Raw genomic sequence first — 10,144 nt, forward strand, 5'->3', positions numbered from 1 at the left:
CCCCCGCTCTGTGGGTCACCCAGGTGTGTGCTTGTCCCACATGTGCCTCGGGCCTGACTCTAATCCTTTAGGTTCGCTGTGCACTCTGCCAGGAGTACTCTTCTCTCCCCTTGCATCATGTCTGGCTTGTTTCCCCATTGGCTGGGCCTCTACATGCCCCCTGGTGACTTGACTCCTGTCTCCTGAGTGTGTGTGCTTGTCCCTTATTTAAATGTAGTACCTGCCTTCCCCGTGTGAGCGATTTACTAACCTGCCAGGTATGGGGCAGGCACAGGGAAGTAGCCTTAGTGCCTGTGTAAAAAAATGAGTCTCAGGGCGCCTGGGTGGCTCAGTCATTAAGCGTCTGCCTTTAGCTCAGGTCATGATCCCATGGACCTGGGATCAAGCCCCATGTCTTCTCCCTCTCCCACTCTCCCTGCTTGTGTTCCCTTTCTAGCTGTCTCTTTCTCTGTCAAATAAATAAAATCTTTAAAAAAATCAGTCTCAGAGGGGCTCACCACACTTGCTGACAATGGGGGAGCTGCTGTCCCCACAGTGGGGAACATGTAGTCCCCTCAAAGGGGGACCAGCCACATGAGGTTGTTGGACAAGACTTCCAACTTCTTGGGGCCGGGGAGATGTAGACCTGGACCGGAAGCTCACACCCTTGGATTCAAGGCTGGGGCCTAAGCAAGCCCCCTCTTTTTCCAGGGGTCCTCTTTCCCCTTCCTTGCCCATGGGCTGGACCTGATTCCTGATCTGGGGGAGTTTGAGGGTGACCCCTCCTAGGAATACCAGTGGTTTACTGATGGACCTTGTCAGCCAGAGACCCAGTAGCCTTCAAGGGAGGACCCTACAGGGTAGAGACAGCTCTGTTGGGGGCCAGCGACAGCCCACTCAAAACAAAGTGGGGCAGGTGGCCGGCCCTGCTGATTCTGCCCAGTCTGTAGGGCATAGCAACAAGGGCTGTGTCCAAAGGTGCTCAAGTCATGCCAGGTGGGGACAGAACCTGCAGGGGTCAGCCAGGGGAGGGCACCTGCAGGGTTTGCCTGGGAGTTCAGGACAGGGGGAGTGTTCCTGGCTACAGCATGCTGACTGTGGGGCTGCATGGGTTTCCAGCCTCCCAAGCCTAGGGCTCCCCTTTGTAAGATGGGGCGCTGATGGCCCCCATCTCTGGGAGCAGAAGGTAGGGAGGCCCCACCGTCAGACTTACTGAGGACAGGCCAGGAGGGTGGCTGTTGCTTAAAGCAGCCCAGGGCCTGCCCCCGTGATGAAGGTGCACATGTGCACGGCCCCGAGCTCTGGGGTCCTGCCGCCAGCCTCTGGCAGTGACCCTCCTCCAGTCCTGTCCCCTGTCCCTGTGGAGACATGGTCTTCCTGGAGCTGTTCCTGCAGACGGTGGAGAAGCACTTCATGGTGGGACACAGGGTCACCTACTACGTCTTCACCAATCAGCTGGCTGCCGGGCCCCATGTGCCCCTTCCGGAAGGCCGGAGGGTGGTGGTCCTCGAGGTCCCCGGCGCCCCGCGCTGGGAGGACATGTCCATGCAGCGCATGTGATGATCCGCTGCTTCTGCAAGCAGCTCTTCTCATTGTGTGCTGAAATAAAGTTCTCAGACCCCAATCTGAGTGGTCATGCAGGGCTGCTTCTGCAAGTAGAGCTGCAGCAGCTGGGTTCTGCACATCGCTTTTATTTCATTTTTTGTCAGAAAAGCCAGGGCAGATGCCTCAAAGTGTGGGAAAGGAGGACAAAGGGATGGCAAGTATCCTGAAGCTGTAAAGCAGGCCTGCACCCTCCCCTACGCGCAGGCACACAGGGAGGCAGTCAGGGGATAAGGGAATAGGGGGATGTTTGTGCGAGCAAATGCCAGGTGCAGGAAGCGGGGCCCCTAGCTCCTAACCTGTGCCCTGCCCCTGGGGATCATGGGATCCTGTTCCTACCAGACCATTGCGTTCAATAGCCTGAGAACAGGAACGCTGCTGACGTTTCAGCTGCTTCCACAATCACTCCTGAGGGCTTTCAATACATTTTCTAAGAATAACTCCACACTTCCTCTGTGAGGTGGACTACCTGGTGTGCACGGAGGTGGACATGAAGTTCCGCGACCACGTGAGCATGGAGATCCTGTCCCCCATCTTCGGCACCCTGCACCCCAGTTTCTACCGGGCGGCCCTCAAGGACTTCAGCTATGAGCATCGGCCACAGTCCCAGGCGCACACCCCCAGGGACCAGGGTGACTTTTACTACATGGGGACCTTTTTTGGAGGGTCGGTGGTGGAGGTTCACCAACTGACCTTGGCCTGTCACCAGGAGATGGGGGTCGATCTGGCCAGTGGGATCGAGGTTGTGTGGCACAATGAGAGCCACCTGAACAGGCACCTGCTGGACCGCAAGCCCCTCAAGGTGCTGTCCCCAGAGGACCTGTGGGACCCGCGGCTGCTGGGATGTCCCTGGAGGACCTGTGAGAACTGCAGCTGTTGGGTCCTCCTAGTATCCAGGACGTTGAATGCTCGGCTGTGGAGACCTCCCAGCCCTGGGGCAGCCCCTGTGCAGGGAGGCACCTGCCTCAAGGGGAGGGTTTCCCACGACTTCCCACGGGTGCCCTGTTGCTAAGGGTGGCCGCCCCTCCTCGGGGAGATTGGGTGGGAGAATGCAGATCTTACTTCGAGAAACTGACTTCATTTTCTGCAAGTGTCTACCCGGTAGTGGATCATACAGGAGTTCTATTTTTAGTATTTTGGAGAAGCTCCATACTTTTCCCAGCATGGCTGTGCCAACCAAAGTCAATTCCGGCTGATTTTTACCTATAAACCATAGCTTTTTCAAGAACCTCTCCAGCAGAGAACAGGAGGAGAACTTTTTTAAGACCTTAGAGAGGCAGAGATATCTTAGAATGCAAAGTATACTAACCATAGGAACAAACCGGTAACTTAGAAACTATTGAAATGAAGACCTGGTTCTCCTTCTTCCATTTCTGGCTAGTGTGCTGGTCTGTGGCTCAATCCCACCTCAGGCAGCTGGAAGGTTGACCTCCCAGGTCAGCTGTTACTGAGATGGCTACTCTTCCGAGAAATTCTTCCGGGTGTGGCCGGGTTTCCCCACTGTTCACAGATCAAGTTGGCGACCTCTGACAGTGGAGCCACGGGTCCTCCAGGCATGGTCCCCCCATCCCCCAGTAGAGCCATCACACTGAGGGTTTAAGCCAAGCACGCTAAGTGATGGGTGCACCTGTGGCCTGAGATGGGTGCTGCTCACTGTTCTCCCAGACAGGGGTGCCCAACACACTTCTCTCCAGCGGCCCTGCATTGGACCTCGGCTTCCTCACGTTCTCCCTAGAGCTGCTGGTCCCGAGATCAGACACCTGCCGGTCTGAGGGTGACCAGTGCTGCCTCCACAGGGTTTCCTTTGCCCGAGTCCTTCCCCGGGAGCTCCCGCATCTCTCACTCCCCATGTGCCTATCCTCCCCCTTGGACTTGCATGCGTTTGGTCTCTGTCCCTGTGGAACCCAGTGACATGGAGCATGGTTTGGACCAGAGTCAGGTGAAGCCTTTCTCTGGCCTTGGGTTGTGAGCAATGCTTTTGCCCTTTGTGGTGTGTCTTCCAGCTTTCTGCATTTCCCTGGTTTCTGTGTGGGTCACAGGAGGAACCAGCCGTTTCCTGTCTGGGGTCAGGCTGTGGTGTCCCAGCAGGAACAGGGGTCTCGGCCCCGAGATTGTGCCCATAATTCCTAAAGTGGCCTCTATGATTACATCTGATCTGTAATCCATCAGGCATTTCAATATCAAATAAGGGAAATTCTATGTCAAATAAACACAGAAGAAAACGAGTCCCCTTTGAAAATAGGTGGGCAGACACAAAGGCACCTATTTCGTGATTCCACTTACAGAAACATCCAGCACAGGTAAAAGAACAGGGAGAGAAAGCAGCTTAGGGGTTGCCAGGGTCTGGGCTGGAGGAGAAATGGGCAGGGAGGTCTTCTGGTTCGGGGACTCCTTTGGGGAAGGAGATACTCTGCAGCAATGTTCTGGGGTGTGGTGGCACAGCGTTGGGAATGTACTTAATGCTCATGACGTGTTCAATTGAAAACAAGTAATTTTATTTAAAACAAATAATAAACAGTATACAGAACATGAAAAGATAAAATAACAGTTAGTATGTACCAGAGAGAAAGAACATAGGGGGAGGGTATGAAATAATCTGGTGGGGCGTCGGTTCCGGGGATGGAACTAAGGGTAATTGTACAAGGAGCTCTCCCCGCAGGGCTGTGGGCTCTGGATGTGGCTCTGGGAGCCCTGCAGGAGCAGGAGTAGGGGCAGGGGTTAGGATAGGGGCAGGGCCAGGGGCAGGGACAGGTGTAAGAGCAGGGCCAGGGGCAGGGGCAAGGGGAGGGACAGGGTCAGCCGTAGTGGCAGGTGCAGGATCCATGGCAGGACCTGGGTAAGGAGCAGGAATGGGAGCACTGGCAGGGGCAGGGGAAGGGGCAGCAGCTCTAGCAGGGGCAGGAACTGTAGCAGGGGCAGGGGCAGGGGCATGGGGAGTGGCAGGAACTGTAGCAGGGACAGGATCTGGGGCAGGGGCAGGAATGGGAGCTGGAACAGGGGCGGGGGAAGGGGCAGGGGCAGGTGTAAGAGCAGGGCCAGGGGCAAGGGGAGGGACGGGGTCAGCAGTAGTGGCAGGTGCAGGATCCAGGGCAGGACCTGGGTCAGGGGCAGGAACAGGAGCACAGACAGGGGCAGGGGGAGCGGCAGGAACTGTAGCAGGTGAAGGAGCAAGGGCAGGACCACAAGCAGGGGCAGGGGCAGGGACAGCGGCTCTGGCAGGGGCAGGAACTGTAGCAGGAGCAGGGGCAGGGGCAGGAACAGGTGCCAGTTCTTCCTGGACAGCGTCAGGCTCTCCGTGGGCAGGTGCCGGGTCACCTGCTGGCCTCTGGTCTCCTCCTGAAGTCGCTGCAGGCACCACCCCTCCCCCCAGAGCTGCTGATGGAGTTGGAGCCAGCTCTAGCTCAGATGGTGGAGCAGCTGTGAGAGGAGAAAAGCTCACCCCTGTGCCTGCTCTCCGTGGGCCTTTGCAGAGACAAAGCCCAGCCCAGGGCCTCCCAGAGAAGCCACAGCCAGGAGGAACCCTCATGGGGATGTCTCCCCGACTGCAGTCCACCTGCTGGGTGCTCTGTGCCCAGTAGTTGCTCCTGGCCCCACACCAGCCTCTGGGGACTCCTCCCTGTGGGCCCAGCACCGACCCATCCCCGACCCATCCCCACACACCACAAACACCCAGCCCCAGCCTTCTCACCCTCGGCCTCGGCCTCCGTGGGCTCCGGCTCCTGGACCACTGTCCAGTGACCAACCACCTGGGACAGTGGTCTGGGTGGTGTTGGAGGTCTTGCCTGACAATCCCCAGCACCTGTTTTTGGGGATGCCTGTGGGGTCAACCCCTCTGTCAGGGAGGGGGGCATGTCCGCCAGCCGCCTCTGGAGGTCATCTGTGGCCTTCTGCAAAGACGGACGGGTAGCCGGCCCCGAGGCATCACAGCCCTCCCAGGCCATCCTCACTGTCCTCCTGTCCAGTCCCCCTGCTGCTCCCAGATCAGACACAGACCTGTGCGTGCACAGCCCTGCACCCGGGATGCAGTGACCCATCCCTGCGGGCTATCTGGATAAACCTTGGGCAGAAGGGGCAGCGCCCGCACACCCCGTCCCACCCAGCCAGCCTTGACCTGGGGTGTGAACATGACCTGCCCACCAGGCATTTGACCTCCTGCTCGTGGTGGCCCCACCCTACATGAGCCCTCTTTACACACACACACTCACACTCTCACTCTCTCACACACACACGCGCGCACACAGACACACACACATACACACACACAGGGAGGGCACCTGGTGCTGCACAGGTCAGATCAGAGCGAGTGGGGCTGGGTGGCCTGCTCTGGCCTCCTGGTGTCACCTTTCTGTCCTTCCCGCCAAATGGCCAGAGGCGTTGGGGAGCCCTGACACGACATCCCCAGCGGGGGAAAGTGTTTGCAGGGCGCGCTTTCTTCAGCCTGCAGCCTCCGGACTTTGGGATGCAACATGCAAACATGTTCTTCGTTGGAGGATCTCCAACGAAATGAGCTGGGCAGGGTGCTGTCTCTAGAATGTGGGTGCCTGGCTACCGGGGTGCCAAATTCTGTTGGGCTCTGTTGTCAGGGAAGTGAGGTCACCACTGCCTGGGGTCCCCTTACCCGACTTCCTCCTCACACAAGAGCCCCCCGAGGGACCCCCTCCCCCAGCTGCTCAATGCTCACCCTCCCCCCATGACCCATCCATACAGTGACACCCACACAGCCCACCCACAGACCCCGGGAGGCCTGGTGCAGCCGGTGTCCCCGCTGTGAGGACACAGAGCTGGGTTCAAACCGGACTCCTGCGTGTGCCCAGGGCTGTGACCCTGGACAGACCCTGTGCCTCTCAGGGCCTCCCCAGGCTCCCCATCTGCACATTGGGGTATTCTGGCTTCTACTTCTAGGGACGCCATCAGGGGTAGGACCTCTACACATGTTCCGTACCTGCCATCACAGGAGGCTGATGCATACTTGGCAATGCAAGGATGAGCCACGGGCTGGGCGGGACATGGAGCACATCTCAGAGGGGCCTGGGTCTGCTCTGGGGTCCGGGCAAAGGCACCCTCCTCCTGCCTGTGTCCCAGCCCCCCTGGGAAAGTTGCAATGAACTGATTCTGACCTTGTCCTCTCACAACACAGATTTCCAGGGCTCCCATTAGGGTTAGGCTAGGTCCCAGGGCCTCGTCTGTGCCCATGTGCTGGGCAGTCCCCACAGTGGCTCCCGGCATCCCCGAATCCTGGTCACACATCCCTATGGAATCCCCTCCCCTCCAGGGTGGATGGCCTGTGTTGACTGCTCTTAGGAATAGAATGGGGCAAAATGCAGGGATGTCATTTCCAAGCTGATGGAGGAAAGTCTGTGAGTTCTCCTGGTTCCCTCTGTCCTGTGTTCATTCTCTGTCATCTCCTCTGTCTCTGTCTCCTTCTCTGTCTCTGTCTCTGTCTCTGTGTCTCTCACAGGAGCAGGATCTGTGGGTTCCAGGGGCGATGTGAGAAACCTCAGAAGCCTCCCTTGTCCCTGTTTCCCTCTCCGGTCCTGGTGCTCCGTTCCTTCCTAAGGCCTCCTCACCCTGACCAGAACAGTGACTCTGGAACCTCTTCCAAATGGGGACCCTGAGGCTGCAACAAGGAGGGTCTTGACCTTGGTCTCCAGACTAGTGGTCCAGTGCTCTGCCACGTTCTGTGTACCCAGGTCCTCAGCCCCCCAAACCCCCAGGCTGTCCTCTGCTCAGAAGGACCTCGAGGGAGTACAAAGCATTTTCCCAGGACTGGGAGCACAGTGGGTCAGGGATGGAGATCCAAGGCCAACAGGCTCTTCCACAAGCCTGTGGGACCCTAGGGACACCGCATCTCTATAGCCCAAGTGACAGAAGAGTAAGCTGGGGCCTCTTGTGCTGTAGCCCCGTCTGGACTTGGGGGTGGGTATCTCTTCCTACTTCCAAGTGCCCAGGGTGGTGATGGACACTGGAACCCAGACCCTGTCCTCTCCCAGTGCCCTGGCAACCCCTTGGACCCTTTGGGGACCCCTGACCATCAGCCTGGTATGTTCCCCCTTCCCATGCTATGGATCTGGGTTCTTGCCAGGAGTCCTGATGCCCCTGTCCCATGGCCCAGCTGTCTCTGACCTCTTTCTTCTTTCCCCCTTGTCCCCCACCTTGCTCCCAGGGTGTCCTCCCCTTCTGACGCCCAGCTGGGCAGTCAGAGCGGTGTGTGTGTGTGTGTGTGTGTGTGTGTGTGTGTGTATGCATGCCTCTACGTGCCTGGGGATGCCCAAGGTCATGTCCCCACATGGGACGGGATGGGTAGCTATCCCCGAGGATCTGAGGGGCTCTCACCCCCAAAGCAAACCTCAGGGGAGGGTTGGGCTGGCCTAGGACTGGAGAGCAGCCCTGCTCCTTGGACTCTGCACCCCTCATTTGTCTTGGGCCAGTCCCTGCCTCTCTTGACCCCAGGTTCCCAACTGTCCCTGAGGGTTGGACATGGAAACACTTGAATGTGGCCACTCTTTCAGGGGTAGGTGGGGGACAGGTGCACCAGGCACACAAGCCTCCCCACCGAGAGGGCCAGCCCTCTCTAAAATGTCTGGCAGCCCTAAGATGTCTCCAAGATGTCTGGCAGTTCTAAAATTCTGACTTTAAATTATCTGTGTGCTTCAGAGATTTGGGCAGGAGAAGGGGAGGAGCCCAGCGTCTGGGAACACCTCTGTTACCTGTGTTGACCATGGAACAGGTAACCTTCCGTAGGCATCATTTTGATTTCTTGGTACTATTGTTAAAGGTTCTTTTGTCTCAGTTCCTCCCTTTAGTAGTAATTCTAATGATAATGGAAAATATTTATCTTTTACCATCCTTGGGCCCGGATCCTGAGCTCCCAGGGAAGCTATCCTTTAACATTTTACCAAGCTCAAAACGACTGGGCAAAACCTCAGAGCATGAACCCTCTTTCTGCCCCAGGCACATATTGTACATCTGCTTCGAGAAGAAAAAGATAACCAAAAAATGCCATTGCAAACATAAAGTTAAGAAAAACAAAAGAACCTCTCTGGCTCCCATAAGATTAAAGTCATACCGACTTGCACAAACTGAAAACATAAGAAAAAGTCTGTAACTTTCTGAAATGTTCTTCCTCATGATGATGTGTAACTCTGTATGTAAAACAAGACAACAAATATATAAACCTGCCCCAAATGTTCCTTCCCTGGAGCACTCCCTTCTTTGTGAAGATTGTGTCTCCCAGGCCCCTGTCTTGACTTGGGTTTGAATAAAACTCTCTTCCTTTCTCTATAAACTGTTTAAAAGGGTTTGTTCATTTAGTGTCGACAATAACAATATGTTTTCTTTTTTAAAAAATTTTTTATTGTTATGTTAATCACCATACATTACATCATTAGTTTTTGATGTAGTGTTCCATGATTCATTGTTTATGTATAACACCCAGTGCCCCATGCAGAACGTGCCCTCTTTAATACCCATCACCAGGCTAACCCATCCTCCCACCCCCTTCCCCTCTAGAACCCTCAGTTTGTTTTTCAGAGTCCATCGTCTCTCATGGTTTGTCTTGCCCTCCGACTTCCCCCCCTTCATTCTTCCCCTCCTACTATCTTCTTTTTTTTTTTTCTTAACATATATTGCATTATTTGTTTCAGAGGTACAGATCTGTGATTCAACAGTCTTGCACAATTCACAGCGCTCACCATAGCACATACCCACCCCAGTGTCTTCACCCAGCCACCCCATCCCTCCCATCCCCCAGCACTCCAGCAACCCTCAGTTTGTTTCCTGAGATTAAGAATTCCTCATATCAGTGAGGTCATATGATACATGTCTTTCTCTGACTGACTTATTTCGCTCATCATAACACCCTCCAGTTCCATCCATGTCATTGCAAATGGCAAGATCTCATTCCTTTTGATGGCTGCATAATATTCCATTGTATATATATACCACATCTTCTTTATGCATTCATCTGTCGATGGACATCTTGGCTCTTTCCATAGTTTGGCTATTGTGGACATTGCTGCTATAAACATCAGGGTGCACGTACCCCTTTGGATCCCTACATTTGTATCTTTGGGGTAAATACCCAGTAGTGCAATTGCTGGATTGTAGGGTAGCTCTATTTTCAACTTTTTGAGGAACCTCCATACTGTTTTCCAGAGTGGCTACACCAGCTTGCATTCCCACCAACAGTGTAGGAGGGTTCCCCTTTCTCTGCATCCTCGCCAACATCTGTAGTTTCCTGACTTGTTAATTTTAGCCATTCTGGGTGGTGTGAGGTGGTATCTCATTGAGGTTTTGATTTGGATTCCCCTGATGCTAAGCAATGTTGTACACTTTTTCATGTGTCTGTTGTCCATTTGGATGTCTTCTTTGGAAAAATGTCTGTTCATGTCTTCTGCCCACTTCTTGATTGGATCATTTGTTCTTTGGGTGTTGAGTTTAAGAGGTTCTTTATAGATTTTGGATGCTGGTCCTTTATCTGATATGTCGTTTGCAAATAATATGTTTTCTTTTTAAGTGAAAAATAAATGTTCCTGGTTCACAACTCCAACAGCACAGAAGGGCG

The 10,144-nt window shown here is 54.9% G+C and overlaps 1 pseudogene; it reads left to right on the forward strand.

The window, feature by feature from the left end:
- The first annotated feature begins 1,347 nt into the window (after positions 1–1,347).
- LOC118548223 (histo-blood group ABO system transferase 2 pseudogene) lies at positions 1,348–2,593 on the forward strand (annotated as a pseudogene).
- Positions 2,594–10,144: the final 7,551 nt, after the last annotated feature.

This window comes from Halichoerus grypus, chromosome 6 (genome assembly GCF_964656455.1).
Source record: "Halichoerus grypus chromosome 6, mHalGry1.hap1.1, whole genome shotgun sequence".
Lineage (NCBI taxonomy): Eukaryota > Metazoa > Chordata > Mammalia > Carnivora > Phocidae > Halichoerus > Halichoerus grypus.